This window comes from Aedes aegypti, chromosome 2 (assembly GCF_002204515.2).
Source record: "Aedes aegypti strain LVP_AGWG chromosome 2, AaegL5.0 Primary Assembly, whole genome shotgun sequence".
NCBI lineage: Eukaryota > Metazoa > Arthropoda > Insecta > Diptera > Culicidae > Aedes > Aedes aegypti.
This window is the reverse complement of record NC_035108.1, coordinates 217,574,018-217,590,427: the sequence shown is the minus strand read 5'-3', so window position 1 is coordinate 217,590,427 and position 16,410 is coordinate 217,574,018. Positions and strand designations below refer to the sequence as shown.

Below are 16,410 nucleotides of genomic sequence, written 5' to 3'. Positions count from 1 at the left end.
GAAAAGCAAGCTAAGTCAATTTGTCCCATTGATGAATTTCCACGCATAACTGTCCCACTACTGTATTTCTACGCATAACTGTCACACTATACAATTCGCTGCGCTGATCTCGAACAAAATAATCAGTACGCAGTTTTTATTTAGCTGCAGTTTGAGAAAATCGTTTTGAATATCTTCTTATGGTGGCTTTACATCCCATGTGGAACACAACCTGTTTTATGTGCTTGTATTATCGGGATGCATTCAACATTCATGCGAGGCCAACATCAAATTTGATTGAAATTTTCAATATCAAAGTATTATTTCCCATCCGTTTTTCAATGAATTTATTTCAGTTGAATTTTCAGGGTCAATCACAAAATTCTACTAGTTTTTGGAACCGCGGTCATCGATTAGAAATTTGCCGTAACTTTGAATTCATCGAGGGGAGTTCTGATGTAATCCCACTTGAAGAATCAGTAACCACTTTAATTTCGCGTCCGTGGCTTGCGACAAATCAACTTCATGATGGTTCGACCGTTTTTGGATGACTTTGTCATATGCTGGGTTGTTTCGATACCGGTTTACTGGTGGAAATGGCCATTATAATGGCGACTCTGAAACCTGGCTTGCGACATATCAATTTTCATGAATTTTCAAATTAAATCTAAACGTGGTTCAGATGTATTTGAATGACTTGACCACATGTCGGATTGTTCCGAATTCCCGGTTTCTGGGGGAAATGGCCACTAAATTGTTGGTTCTGAAACTTCATAAGTTCCCAAACTTGGCGGTTCTAAAACTTAATTTGCGATGATTTTGCAAACCAAGTCCAAAGAAATGTCAAATCGTGTGAAGATTTGTGTCGTGAATTTTAAGTTGATTATTTATCTCTAACTTATTCATTCACTCTTTCTTTCACTAGCTCATACATTTTCTCATTATCGCACAAACAAAAAACTTTGTTTTCCATCCCAAACTATAAAATTGTATTTCTTCACTTCCCCACACGTGGCTCCGTTTAAAACATGTCACTTGAGCCTTCATTAGGTGCCTTAACATAGCTTTGAGGATATACGTCGTCTACATTCGGAACAATATATACATAAGAAAGATCATCTACAGCAGTATGCTCAGTACATAATTAGTCACTACTACCAGTGGGACTGTTATGCGTAGAAATTCACCAAAAAACCCGTATTTCTAGGCGTAACAGTCCCACTATAAATTTCGTAGCAAAATTTACATTTTTCCCATAACACAAACTCTTGACTCTAATGAACACACTATTCTTCATACTATTGTAAAGATTTTAATTTAATTTACTACACACCTGGTCAATACGAGGCCTAAATGTGTTGAAATCTTTAAACGCGTTTTTTTCGATAGCATATTTTGGAACATGGGACAATTATGCGTATAACGGCAGTACTCATCTCGTAAAAAGCTCGTATTATCATTTATTGATGGAACATTTCCAAATCATGAATGGTTTTATTAAAAGTGCATATTTTTGCGAAAATTGTGTTTACCTTATGGGTGAATTTGGCAATTTTTCGACAAAATGATTTCAATGTTTAAGGATGACACTACCGAAGATTCATGTCTCCAATAAGTTGTGCAAACAATATAAGCAAGGAAAATTCGGTTCATACTAAAATGGCATCGCCGAAAACGATTCCGTTGTCAAAACATTCATTAGTATGCTCAGTTAGGTAACATTACCGAATTACTGTTAAGAATGTAAAATTCCCTTAGGAAATTGCGTATCTTTAGGCGTATTCCGTGGTTCGAGGTGTTTTTAATTTTTGAATAAATAAAAAAATAAATGACTTAACGTTTGGCCTTCATATTCGGCTTCGAAGCCATGATTCAAGTAAGTAACGACATTTTCAATATTACCGAACGTTGTTTACATACGTGATCAATGTTACCCCATATCAGCTAAATCAAAAAATCGTTTAAAACATTTTTTAACATGCTTAAACCTCTCAATAAACAAAGTACAGTGTATAGTCACGAGCTGTGGGTGGCAGTACTTGTTTTAAAAACATAAAATTTGCGACATTTGGATTTTCAAACGAAATATTTAAGAAATATTTAGGAAAATGATCAATGTTGCCCCGGATTACAGTACTCCATTATCAAAGTAACCCCAAAACAGAAAACCGGCTTATACCGAAAACCGAATTATATAAAAAAATATATCCATTCAAAATAAATCTTTTTGGCAATCTATCAACTGCAATCAATAGCTAGGATGCCAGTACTTGTTTTAAAAATATAAATTGTAACTATTTGAAACAGCATGCATATATATTCAAGTTTTTTTTCGAAAGTTACTCCGTTTTACGGTACTTGCGATCCTGCTGTGAAACACGTTTAACAGGATTTGCAATAAGAAACTAAAAAACGGTTGTTATATAATTGAATTACAAAAACTGTGTTAACAATATCTCACATTTGTATCCATTTTTTTAATCAACAAACACAAATTAAAAAGCCCGTTTCGACATTGTCATTTGCCATTGCTATTGCATTTCGGAATTCGTACGGTATTATAAACAATAAACGAATATTGACAAAAACGCTTTCGTCAACTGTGCAATCATGAACATTCTAGTACCGTTTTGTTGTCCCACTCTCAAACTTTCCAAACTTGATTACGGATGAGATTGTCGTTTTGAAACTGTCTTGTGCATATAATGTTATTAGCGTTTTCTTACTCTGCTCTCACATTCTTGTATACCAGCGAATGAATACGATTGGCATTGTGTGGAACTCTTTCAATCTAACTAATTTGGAATGATGAAGAAAAACTTAATCGTTTATCCTTAGTTATACCATGTGGAGAAACTTGTGTTGTTGCTTTTTTCATCCTTGACATTATGTTCATTATAATTTACGAATTCATTCGGTTGTGGCCGATAACCATATATTCTACATTAAGTTCACGTACGAATCAAATTGCCAAACAGCGTGTCCTATTGTGCTTAACAGTATCAGCGTTATTAATAGCTTTTGCTATGACAATATGCTTTTAGGCCAGCATAGAAGGTGCCTTCAACTTTCTTGGATCTGTCTGTTTTTATCGGCATGCAGGAGAGAAACTTTCTTTTGTATGGACATTGCGGCAAGTAAGTGCGTGGTGTGTATGCGGCCAAAGTCATAAACTGCATTTTCCTTGAGTAACTTTAGTGGACAACTTCTGGCTGCCGATGTTGTGCTCTGATATGGACGAACAAGTGCTCACCCCATCGTGACCTCTAATAGATGTGTACGTAGGAGATTTGTAATTTTATTGCAAAGTTTCAAGTACGACAATGGCATTACGCCAAAGTGATCGTACCATATATTTGTGCATGCTTCAGAGAGAGGCAGCTTTATCGGTTGATGAATGAATCACAAAAAGGATGTCTTGCGAAAGTATTAGGTAGCTGCTGCCAATTACAAACGAAGTCAGTAGGGATATAGTGCATTAGTAATACTTTTGCTTAAAGAAATGGATGATTTGAGAAATTAAAAAATAATTCGTTTTCAATAGGATATGAAACTGAAATACTTCAAGCCAATGGTGCAACCAAAGGGGGGTTTTGGGGGTCAAATCCCCCCCCAGAGCCGGAAAAAATACTAAGTATATTTTTGAAATTTATCACTACATAACGCACCCAAACTGCGGATCAGTAACTTAGTTTGTTCTTTTAAATTCTTAGTCTTCTGGAGAAAGTTTTTCTGCGTGTTGCAATAAAGCTAATAAATAACGTCATTTTTCTTCTATTAGGGTTCCGGTACCAATAGTTGTAATGTACCAGTAGATTGGACTATGTAATAAAACGTACATTTTTTGATAAAAACGACATGTGCTATTTTTGGTGGATAGATCGCCTCTAGTTTAGTCGATTTGCCAAATTTCAGCTTTTTATTTCATTAAAAAGTCATATAAATAATTAAATTTACGCAAAAAATTTGCCCCCTTGCACCAATAGTTGCCGTCGTGTTCCAGTAGTGGATCAACGGATGGAAGCAGTTTTTAAAATGGATGTATAAAAATGAAGAACAGTCCCAGAGATGTTCTTAATACTTCATTCGAAAGATATTAGTTGCTGTTTGAAGGGAAAAATGTAAAACCTGTGTAAAAATTTGCCTTTTTGTTTAAAATTCCTTGTATAATTCCCAAACATCTACTACTGGAGCACTAGCGCAACTACTGGAACACGTGTACCAATAGTGGCTCAAGCGATTTTATGTTAAAAAATTAGTGTTATCACTCTTTTTATATTTTTCCCATATAGAAGAGGTTGAAATCTTTCTGTTGACGCCAAAAGATCTCTGCTAAGGCTTTTCGTTATTTTGTTATGATTTTTTATAGCTTAGGTAGTCCACTAATGGCACCGGCACCCTACTGAAAAATAAACTGAAGACAAACAAACATTCAGATGTGCGAGACCGGATCCTTTTCTTGGCTATTTTGATTCACTTCTGTAGGAAATGGTTTTGAAGGCTAATATGCTCATATCAGGTTAAAATATGCGTCGTATTGAAGTGCTTCTTATGCAAAGTTCCAAACAATTCTACCGAGAAAAGCCCCCACATGCCAAAGTGGATCACGGAAGAGTCCAAGTAGTTCTTTACACCATTTTAACAGCTTATTGATGCAGCATTCTAAGCACCAAAGATCTTTCAATTGGTTCAGAACTTACCTAAATTTCACAACTTTCAAAGAAAACATCTTACAGTACGCAAAAGTCGAATTTCATTAAAAAAAATGGTCAAGTTTGGATACCTTGCTTTCAACAAACCGATTGATCTCACATTTGAACTGCATGCTGCAAATAACTTCAATTTTGATCTGTGAAGGATTCATCGAATTCTATGCAAGTAATGTAGAATAATTAAAACTGCCCATTTTTACAAAAATGCATTTTTTATTTTTAACGAACAATTTAGGATAAATATTATATTCCACATTGTTTCAAATTTCGTCATTTTACAATTATTTCAGTTTGAAAATTTCGGCACTTTTCAAAATAGTGTTTTTGTTATAAATTTAAAACTCTCGAAAAAAAATTCAATAAGTTTTTCATAGAACGCAGTCTAAATTTGAGGTTAATCGGTTAGCTATGTACTGCGATGCAGGTCCCAAACTTGACCATTTCGTATTTTATTCTTGCCAGTACTGTATGTCCCATAAGGAATTGCAACAATTTCATAGGCGTTAATTATAAAATACATCTTATTTTGGGTCAATGAATAAAAACATATTTTTGTTCTGATAATTGTAAAATTTGTGGCTCCGACTACAATCGTGAAATAATTGGATTACAAAATCATTTAAAAACAATGTTAATAAATGGTGTTAATGAAAATTCTAAGGTGGTATAACATTGATCATGAAATCTGCACAATGAAAGCAAAATACGTTGTTGACTTTCGTAGTCGGTTTTCTGGATTGTAAATTCTGTTAAATGTCACAATTTTACTGGAATCTTTTCAATCCATTTTGACCATGCATGTTAAAAAAAATAGAAGTACTTAAAATCCGCAGCATTTTTTTTTAATTAAACATTAAAAATACATTCTCAAAAAGCATTACCGTAATCCGGGGTAACATTGATCATTTTTTGAATATTTCTTAAATATTTCGTTTGAAAATGCAAATGTTGACAATTTTATATTTTTAAAACAAGTACTGCCACCCATAGCTCGTGACTGTATACTATATTTTATTTTTGAAAGATTTAAGCATCTTTAAAAAAATGTTCTGAGCGATTTTTTGATTTAGCTGATATGGGGTAACATTGATCACCTTTGTAAACAACGTTCGGTAATATTGAAAATGTCATTACTTACTTAAATCGTGAAGCCGAATATGAAGGCCAAACGCTTACAGATCATTTATTTTTTGAGTAACCGTAATCCGGGGTATCATTGATCAGCGGGGTAACATTGATCGGAATGACTCATCTTATCAAAAGTTCGTGTTATCATTTATTGATGAAACATTTCCAAATCATGAATGGTGCTTCTCTTTCTTATATTCATGAGCTAATAAAAGTTAATATTTTTGCGAAAATTGCGTTTACCTTATGCGTAAATTTGTCAACTTTTCGAAACAATGATTTCAATGGGTAAGGATGACACTACCGAAGATTCATGTCTCACATAAGTTCTGCAAACGATATGAGCAAGGAAAATGCGGTTCTTACTAAAACTGGCATCGCCGAAAACGATTCCGTTGTCAAAACTTTCATAAGTATACTCAATTAGGCAACATTAACGAATTACTGTAAAGAATATAGAATTCCCCTAGGAAATTGCCTACCTTTAGGCGAATTCCGTGGTTCGGAATGTTTTAAATTTTAATATAACTCAAAAAGTAAATGACTTGCAAGCGTTTGGCCTTCATATTCGGCTTCGGGGTCCATGATTTAAGTAAGTAACGATATTTTCAATATTACCGTACGTTGTTTACATAGGTGATCAATGTTACCCCATATCAGCTAAATAAAAAAATCGCCTAAAACAGTTTTTTAAACATGCTTAAATCTTTCAAAAAACAAAATGCAGTGTATAGTCACGAGCTATGGGTGGCAGTACTTGTTTTAAAAATATAAAATTTGCAACATTTGCATTTACAAACGAAATATTCAAGAAATATTCAAAAAAAAAATGATCAATGTTACCCCGGATTACGGTATTTCAAAATAAAAATCACCTCGAACCACTGAATTCTCCTAAAGGTAGGCATTTTGCTGAGGGAATTCTAAATTCTTAACAGTTACATACTCATATTTTGCGAATATGATTCAAATATCATGAATATTTTCGCATAATACACACTGCATTTATCATCAAAATTTTATGTTAGTTTTATTTTTGAATGTGGAACTTCAAAAAATTATCATTCATTCATCAAAATTTGCATTTTTTGTCAACTATACCGTGTGCTAAAACCAATCGAACTCAGGCAGTTTTTGTGTGTGTGTGTGTGTGCAGCAATTTTAAGCGGTGAACACTTTTTGTTTAGATTAGACCCCCTGAAAAATACATGTCTCTGTGATTACAAATTTATATAATAAAATTATCTGTTATTCATTTGAAACGCAAACAGCTATTCTTACTTCGCGGGTGTTTCGATCGAAATTTGTTTACTAATTGTTACTTGAAGTTGTGCCAATTTCGTTTTGCCCCCACTTCTCAGATGAAGGACCCAAACGAAAGCTACATTTTGGTCAGTTTTTAGTTAAGTATTTTATATTCAAATATTGAAAATCAATGAAATTTTATGACTTTTGAATAGCTTACAAACAATCTGTTCTACGATCATTACTTGATAAATTTTAAAGAGTTCGTCACTAAGTCCTCGATAATTTGGCATGGAGTCGTTTAGTATAAAGTCGATTGGCATAATGATCATTTTGCCAAACGACTGGCATCACGGTCGTTTGGCATAATGGTCGTTTGGCATAATAAGTCTGAAACAAGGGATTTCTTATAGTGACATTGGTTTTTGCGATTCTCTTGAATCCTACTGACGATATCAGGCTTATTTTGGAATTAATTGGTACAAAACAGAATGATAGTTTATTAAACAATCTCATGCTCTTGAATAAACTAAGGTATAAAACGGATAATTGATTATTGACAATGGAGAAAATATTGGAAGCAGTATATTTACTATCATTTACTCAGAATTTGCCCATCTTTCAAATAGGGTGCAGAACCTTTTGGGCACTTTCAAGAATCACTTTGGCATGGGGGGTTTTTATCGGCCGAATAGTCTAAACTTTGCAATAATAAGCGATTCAGTACGACGCATATTATGCCCAAATATGATCTCAGTAGCTTTCAAAAAACCCCACTGCTGAAGTGAATCAAAAGTGCCAAGAATAGGATCCGGCTCCCTATTAGTTATTGTTTGAGTTGCGCAATCGAAACAAATTTTGACATCAGAAATTTTCCCTTCTTTCAAATATTGGTTGTCCTTTTGAAATTTGATGCTGGTATCAGGTATCAGAAGGCCGGCTCCAGAGGCACGTTCCCCGTCATTTGGGAGATTTGTGCCATCGCCATATTTGAGCCTATTTTATCTACCCGATGGGAGAGGAAAGGGAAAGATTGGAGGAAATAGGAGGGGGGGAATTGCATAAACGAAATGAGGGCATGTTGCTCTATTCCACAATGGGTTCAAACAACGCCCTAAAATGGCACTGAAAAACGCATGAGCGTAAACAGAGCCTATAGCCGTAGTCCGTGTCGATTTTGGCAAATTTTCGAAATCGAAAAACCGCATAGTCACAAATGGTAGCAAATGGACCCAAACGAAACCCTGCAAAATTTTAAAATTCTAAACAATCGTATAGCTACTTGGCAAGCGACTTGAAGTTTAGTATGGGAAAATGATTCATTCAGTATGGGGAAACGGACCCTTTCAAAAATAAATAGAAAAAGGTACTTTAAGAACGTACTAAAAATTCTCTCCCTGGCTGATAAATTAGGGCATGATACAGTGAACATTTCGTTAGAACACAACTTTCTACATAGTAGCTCTTCGAATAAACGATTTTTTTTAATTGGGAAACACCTAAAATTTTATACGCATGATTTGTCATTTTTTAATCTGGCATCACAGTGCATTTTATGTAAGAAAGTGGGTGGCAAAGCCGTCTTCCGCATCACCGCCCGCTGGAAGGAGGTGCCAAGTAGTTGTTGAAATTAGTTTTACTTCAATGTTAAATATTCTTGTGATTTTCACTAGATAGAAGAACGGTGTCTTCAGCAGAGTTGTTACTTAGTTCAAGGACTACCCCGTGGTGAACCTGTTTTTTAGGAATTCAACCGCTAGACGGCACTGGTGATGATAAATAGCTCCACAAAACTCATAATCTGATCTATCAGAGTGAAGATACTTCATAATAAAATCTCTTTCAGGACTTTTTTCAGTTTGCGGAGGGGTTGAAGATTCTTATCATATTTGACCCGCTGACTATTCTACCAATTAAAAGATAGAAGATACCCAACTGTTTGATTTTAATTTATTTTCAAGCTTATATTTTGGCTAGATAATTGTTAATTTTTTTATTTAAAATTTTCTTAAATACTTATATAAGTTACGAGTTATTCAAAATCATAATTAAAATTAAAAAAACATGACATTTCGATTCTGAATAGCGGTTTAAATGATTCTACACATAAATCTAATTTGAGGTTAATTATTTATAGAATCATTATATATATATATATATATATATATATATATATATATATATATATATATATATATATATATATATATATATATATATAGAATAGAGCAACATGCCCTCATTTCGTTTATGCAATTCCCCCCCTCCTATTTCCTCCAATCTTTCCCTTTCCTCTCCCATCGGGTAGATAAAATAGGCTCAAATATGGCGATGGCACAAATCTCCCAAATGACGGGGAACGTGCCTCTGGAGCCGGCCTTCTGATACCTGATACCAGCATCAAATTTCAAAAGGACAACCAATATTTGAAAGAAGGGAAAATTTCTGATGTCAAAATTTGTTTCGATTGCGCAACTCAAACAATAACTAATAGGGAGCCGGATCCTATTCTTGGCACTTTTGATTCACTTCAGCAGTGGGGTTTTTTGAAAGCTACTGAGATCATATTTGGGCATAATATGCGTCGTACTGAATCGCTTATTATTGCAAAGTTTAGACTATTCGGCCGATAAAAACCCCCCATGCCAAAGTGATTCTTGAAAGTGCCCAAAAGGTTCTGCACCCTATTTGAAAGATGGGCAAATTCTGAGTAAATGATAGTAAATATACTGCTTCCAATATTTTCTCCATTGTCAATAATCAATTATCCGTTTTATACCTTAGTTTATTCAAGAGCATGAGATTGTTTAATAAACTATCATTCTGTTTTGTACCAATTAATTCCAAAATAAGCCTGATATCGTCAGTAGGATTCAAGAGAATCGCAAAAACCAATGTCACTATAAGAAATCCCTTGTTTCAGACTTATTATGCCAAACGACCATTATGCCAAACGACCGTGATGCCAGTCGTTTGGCAAAATGATCATTATGCCAATCGACTTTATACTAAACGACTCCATGCCAAATTATCGAGGACTTAGTGACGAACTCTTTAAAATTTATCAAGTAATGATCGTAGAACAGATTGTTTGTAAGCTATTCAAAAGTCATAAAATTTCATTGATTTTCAATATTTGAATATAAAATACTTAACTAAAAACTGACCAAAATGTAGCTTTCGTTTGGGTCCTTCATCTGAGAAGTGGGGGCAAAACGAAATTGGCACAACTTCAAGTAACAATTAGTAAACAAATTTCGATCGAAACACCCGCGAAGTAAGAATAGCTGTTTGCGTTTCAAATGAATAACAGATAATTTTATTATATAAATTTGTAATCACAGAGACATGTATTTTTCAGGGGGTCTAATCTAAACAAAAAGTGTTCACCGCTTAAAATTGCTGCACACACACACACACAAAAACTGCCTGAGTTCGATTGGTTTTAGCACACGGTATAGTTGACAAAAAATGCAAATTTTGATGAATGAATGATAATTTTTTGAAGTTCCACATTCAAAAATAAAACTAACATAAAATTTTGATGATAAATGCAGTGTGTATTATGCGAAAATATTCATGATATTTGAATCATATTCGCAAAATATGAGTATGTAACTGTTAAGAATTTAGAATTCCCTCAGCAAAATGCCTACCTTTAGGAGAATTCAGTGGTTCGAGGTGATTTTTATTTTGAAATACCGTAATCCGGGGTAACATTGATCATTTTTTTTTTGAATATTTCTTGAATATTTCGTTTGTAAATGCAAATGTTGCAAATTTTATATTTTTAAAACAAGTACTGCCACCCATAGCTCGTGACTATACACTGCATTTTGTTTTTTGAAAGATTTAAGCATGTTTAAAAAACTGTTTTAGGCGATTTTTTTATTTAGCTGATATGGGGTAACATTGATCACCTATGTAAACAACGTACGGTAATATTGAAAATATCGTTACTTACTTAAATCATGGACCCCGAAGCCGAATATGAAGGCCAAACGCTTGCAAGTCATTTACTTTTTGAGTTATATTAAAATTTAAAACATTCCGAACCACGGAATTCGCCTAAAGGTAGGCAATTTCCTAGGGGAATTCTATATTCTTTACAGTAATTCGTTAATGTTGCCTAATTGAGTATACTTATGAAAGTTTTGACAACGGAATCGTTTTCGGCGATGCCAGTTTTAGTAAGAACCGCATTTTCCTTGCTCATATCGTTTGCAGAACTTATGTGAGACATGAATCTTCGGTAGTGTCATCCTTACCCATTGAAATCATTGTTTCGAAAAGTTGACAAATTTACGCATAAGGTAAACGCAATTTTCGCAAAAATATTAACTTTTATTAGCTCATGAATATAAGAAAGAGAAGCACCATTCATGATTTGGAAATGTTTCATCAATAAATGATAACACGAACTTTTGATAAGATGAGTCATTCCGATCAATGTTACCCCGCTGATCAATGATACCCCGGATTACGGTTACTCAAAAAATAAATGATCTGTAAGCGTTTGGCCTTCATATTCGGCTTCACGATTTAAGTAAGTAATGACATTTTCAATATTACCGAACGTTGTTTACAAAGGTGATCAATGTTACCCCATATCAGCTAAATCAAAAAATCGCTCAGAACATTTTTTTAAAGATGCTTAAATCTTTCAAAAATAAAATATAGTATACAGTCACGAGCTATGGGTGGCAGTACTTGTTTTAAAAATATAAAATTGTCAACATTTGCATTTTCAAACGAAATATTTAAGAAATATTCAAAAAATGATCAATGTTACCCCGGATTACGGTAATGCTTTTTGAGAATGTATTTTTAATGTTTAATTAAAAAAAAATGCTGCGGATTTTAAGTACTTCTATTTTTTTTAACATGCATGGTCAAAATGGATTGAAAAGATTCCAGTAAAATTGTGACATTTAACAGAATTTACAATCCAGAAAACCGACTACGAAAGTCAACAACGTATTTTGCTTTCATTGTGCAGATTTCATGATCAATGTTATACCACCTTAGAATTTTCATTAACACCATTTATTAACATTGTTTTTAAATGATTTTGTAATCCAATTATTTCACGATTGTAGTCGGAGCCACAAATTTTACAATTATCAGAACAAAAATATGTTTTTATTCATTGACCCAAAATAAGATGTATTTTATAATTAACGCCTATGAAATTGTTGCAATTCCTTATGGGACATACAGTACTGGCAAGAATAAAATACGAAATGGTCAAGTTTGGGACCTGCATCGCAGTACATAGCTAACCGATTAACCTCAAATTTAGACTGCGTTCTATGAAAAACTTATTGAATTTTTTTCGAGAGTTTTAAATTTATAACAAAAACACTATTTTGAAAAGTGCCGAAATTTTCAAACTGAAATAATTGTAAAATGACGAAATTTGAAACAATGTGGAATATAATATTTATCCTAAATTGTTCGTTAAAAATAAAAAATGCATTTTTGTAAAAATGGGCAGTTTTAATTATTCTACATTACTTGCATAGAATTCGATGAATCCTTCACAGATCAAAAATGAAGTTATTTGCAGCATGCAGTTCAAATGTGAGATCAATCGGTTTGTTGAAAGCAAGCTATATATATATATATATATATATATATATATATATATATATATATATATATATATATATATATATATATATATATATATATATATATATATATATATATATATATATATATATATATATATATATATATATATATACAGTTAACTCTCCCTTACTCGATATTGAAGGGACCATCGAGTTAGGGAGGTATCGAGATACAGAACACATTATTTTTCAAATTTCAAACTTTTATTATTTTGACAAAATACATTTAGAACAGTTTTTTTCACGTGAAAAACAATACAATTTTACCACATTTACCTTTGTGACACTTTTTTACCGATCGGCAAAAATTAAAAATTTTAGCACCCAGAAATTGGCAGTAAACTTTAATTTGACTATTAATTTAATCATAATAATCAAATACATGACATTTATTAACATTTGGAGGACATTTAGAATTTTTCATGAAAATATCGAGTTAGAGAGGTAAACTTACTTGGGAAACTGAAACAGATAGCATCGAGTTAGGGAACATCGAGTTAGAGAGGTATCGACTTACAGAGGTATCAAAGCATGCTAGATTGAAGGGACCGCGCATTCCATCGAGTTAGGGGAAATATCGAGATACAGAATATCGAGTAAGGGAGAGATGACTGTATATATATATATATATATATATATAATTCACTATTCAATTTTGTCTGAAAAGTTGAAATTTTAAGCTTTCATTCCATACAAAAAGATTGGAAATCGGTTAAGCTGTTCAAAAGTTATAATTTTTTTTAAACATTTAAACATTACAAATCGAATGCGCTCAGACCTACAGTGTGTGCCGATAATTTTATTTTCAAAAAAATATATCTCAAAAACTAAAAACATACATCGCTGAAAATTTCACAGTAAACGTAAAATTTTCTGAACTTTCAAGAAAAAATGAGAACAGCAATAGCCCCTTTGGTCCCGAGGCCTTCAAAACACGAAAAAACGGAAACTATTGAGTTTTTCCATGTAAAAACACAATTTTTGTGAAATTTTATATTTTTCCTGAAAAGTCAAAATCTCTAGCCTTCATTTCGTCCAAAAAGATTGAAAATCGGTCGAACGGTTCAAAAGTTATAATTATTTTAAAAATAAAAATTTTGCAAAATCGCGATTTTTCTGGTCACCTTATTTTGAAAATGGTCACCCTTATCAAAAAATCCAACAATACGTGTATCCTTATTTCGGATAAGGAACAAAATAGCAAATTTTCACGGAATTCGGTGACCCACTAGATCGGTTTTTCATGGAATGGCTGTATATATATATATATATATATATATTAGGCACTATTTCGGTTTCTGACGAGTGTTGAATTAGCTGTAAGTTAAAAAACACTACACAGTTCGAACGAAACGTGTAAATTTCTGAGACATATAATGCACATAATTGGAATATCATGGATATTCACATCACATGTCATGTAAACTTCAATTATATGTCATGTAATCCAGCAGGATCCTGATTGATTACATGACATATAACACATTTTTACATAATTTTAGACTTAAATTTACATGACCTCATGTTTACATCGCATGAATCAAGTTTACATGACGTGTAATCTTCATTATTTTTAACAGTGTATAATAAAGGACAAACAAATTGTAAGGATTACAACACAGTATTTTCACCATGCCCACGAATAGCAAGTAATTCGCTCTTTGTGCTATTAAAGGGCCATTATTGAGCTGAGTAGTCCAAAAGACTTCCAGTAATATTCGATGAATGATGCCTGAACAAAAGTAATTTCAAAAGACTAAAATAATAATTTTATAATAACATGCTAATATTTTTACCAATACCTAGTAATGAAGCTTACCTACCCTTGCGGCAGAAAAATACTATTTAAAAATATACTATTTATTGCTCAAAGAGGACCTGCAAGCGCTAGGAGTGACGAGGTGTGCTTCGGACGATCTTTGGCGGAGTATGTGAGAACGGCGTATGGAGGAGAAGAATGAACCACGAGCTTGCGCAAATCTACGGTGAACCCAGTACCCAGAAAGTCGCCAAAGCTGGAAGGGTACGATGGGCAGGACATGTTGTGAGAATGCCGGACAATAATCCCGCAAAAATGGTGTTCACCTCGAATCCGGCCGGTAAAAGACGAAGAGGAGCGCAACGAGCTAGATGGCTTCACCAAGTGGAGCAGGATCTTGGAAGTGTGGGGCGATCGAGAAACTGGAGTTTAGCAGCCATGGATCGAGTTAGTTGGCGTAACATTGCGGCACAGGTCATGTCTTGAAGGACGTAGCGCCATCAAAAGTAAAAAAAAACTATGTACTGCTTAATCTTGGAAAGGATGCTCAAAGAATTGTGGATACGACTTACACGGATATCCTGGCCAAAATTCTCACAGAATATTCAATAGTATTCCATAGTGTTTTAACCAAGGTATTTATAGAATTTAATGCGTAATTTTCAAAAACTCTGGGCAATGTTACAACATAAACCTAAAAATAAAAAATTTGATAGAATCTTAGGCGGATTTATCATAGAATTATGAACAAGTGTATTTTACAATCTTGGACAGAATTTTCGATCAACTATGACCAAGATTTTCACACTTGTCATTATTCTCAAAATATGCAGGATATCAAATAATACTAGATGGGATTCTGGTAAAATTATGATTATATTGTTTATGAAATTCTAGGCACTATTCATAAAGGATCTATAAATGAGGAAGATTGTTCAGAATATTCTTAGCAGGGTTATAGCATGATTTCCAAATTGACTTTTCCAAAATCCATTTATCCAAAATAAATTTGCTTCATTTGCTTACTTTTGTCAGATTTCATGAAAATGCATTTAAAAATATGACCCGCCACTCAAAATCATTTCTGCCATTTGACCCTTAGTCAAAAAAAAGTTACAAAAGCCTGATTTGAATGAGTCATTTGCAATCAAATCGTAGTTTTAAGAAGTAATTAATTAGGTATCCATGAAATTCTTCACATACTGTTCCTACTTTCTTTCTGATTTAAGTTCTAGCCGCGTAAAGAATTCCAGTCAGTAATAAATCATAACTTATAATTTACGGCACTCACCAAAACTAATATTCCGTTGAGCTGAATATCCACCGACAGCAAATAGACAACGATTCTATTAAGTTCAAGTTTCCACCTTATAAACTAAGTTCACTACACATGCAAGGGTTCTCAGATAAATGTTCTCATTGTCGCAATGTATATCCTTTTCTCCGGCGGCAGCACCTGTGGCTAGTCAGTCCATCCGCCTTATCAAGCTTTGTACTCTGCTCCAGTCTTCGCCAACAGTTTTTATCTTCTGACCGCAAAGCGTAACATCACATTGGTTTTATAACTCTGGAGGGAAGTTGGTTTTCTTGCCGAACATGTGCTCCAGGATGAGCACAACAGCACGCACTTCTGAACGACGCCGTTTCCGGCCACAGTATGGGAAGGACACGCTCCCACATACTACTTACTATAAGCGCGAGCGGTTGCTGTGGGTATCACGATTACAGATTATCATTATTAGCTTTACCACAGTTATTAACAGCTTCACTGGTGCTTCCCTCGCAAGAATTAACGCTCACATTGCATCAACAATGTCGGTGAAATTTAAATCCTCATTTACGCAGTAGGATCACTTTCATATACATACTTACTAGAGCAGCCTAACACCAGACGAGTACAATAGGCCAGCCTTCAGCCCTTGGAAAAAAGACATTCAGTTTCGACATAAAT

The 16,410-nt window shown here is 33.7% G+C and overlaps 1 protein-coding gene across 1 annotated transcript in view; it reads right to left on the bottom strand.

Annotated features, from left to right (window-relative positions):
• The window catches only part of LOC5578330 (FMRFamide-related peptides), a 92,503-nt gene extending 76,440 nt beyond the window's left edge, over window positions 1-16,063 (bottom strand). The window contains exon 1 of the mRNA XM_021843997.1: window positions 15,751-16,063. The gene's annotated coding sequence lies outside the window, so the exon portion shown is untranslated. The remainder of the gene's footprint in view (window positions 1-15,750) is intronic.
• Window positions 16,064-16,410: the final 347 nt, after the last annotated feature.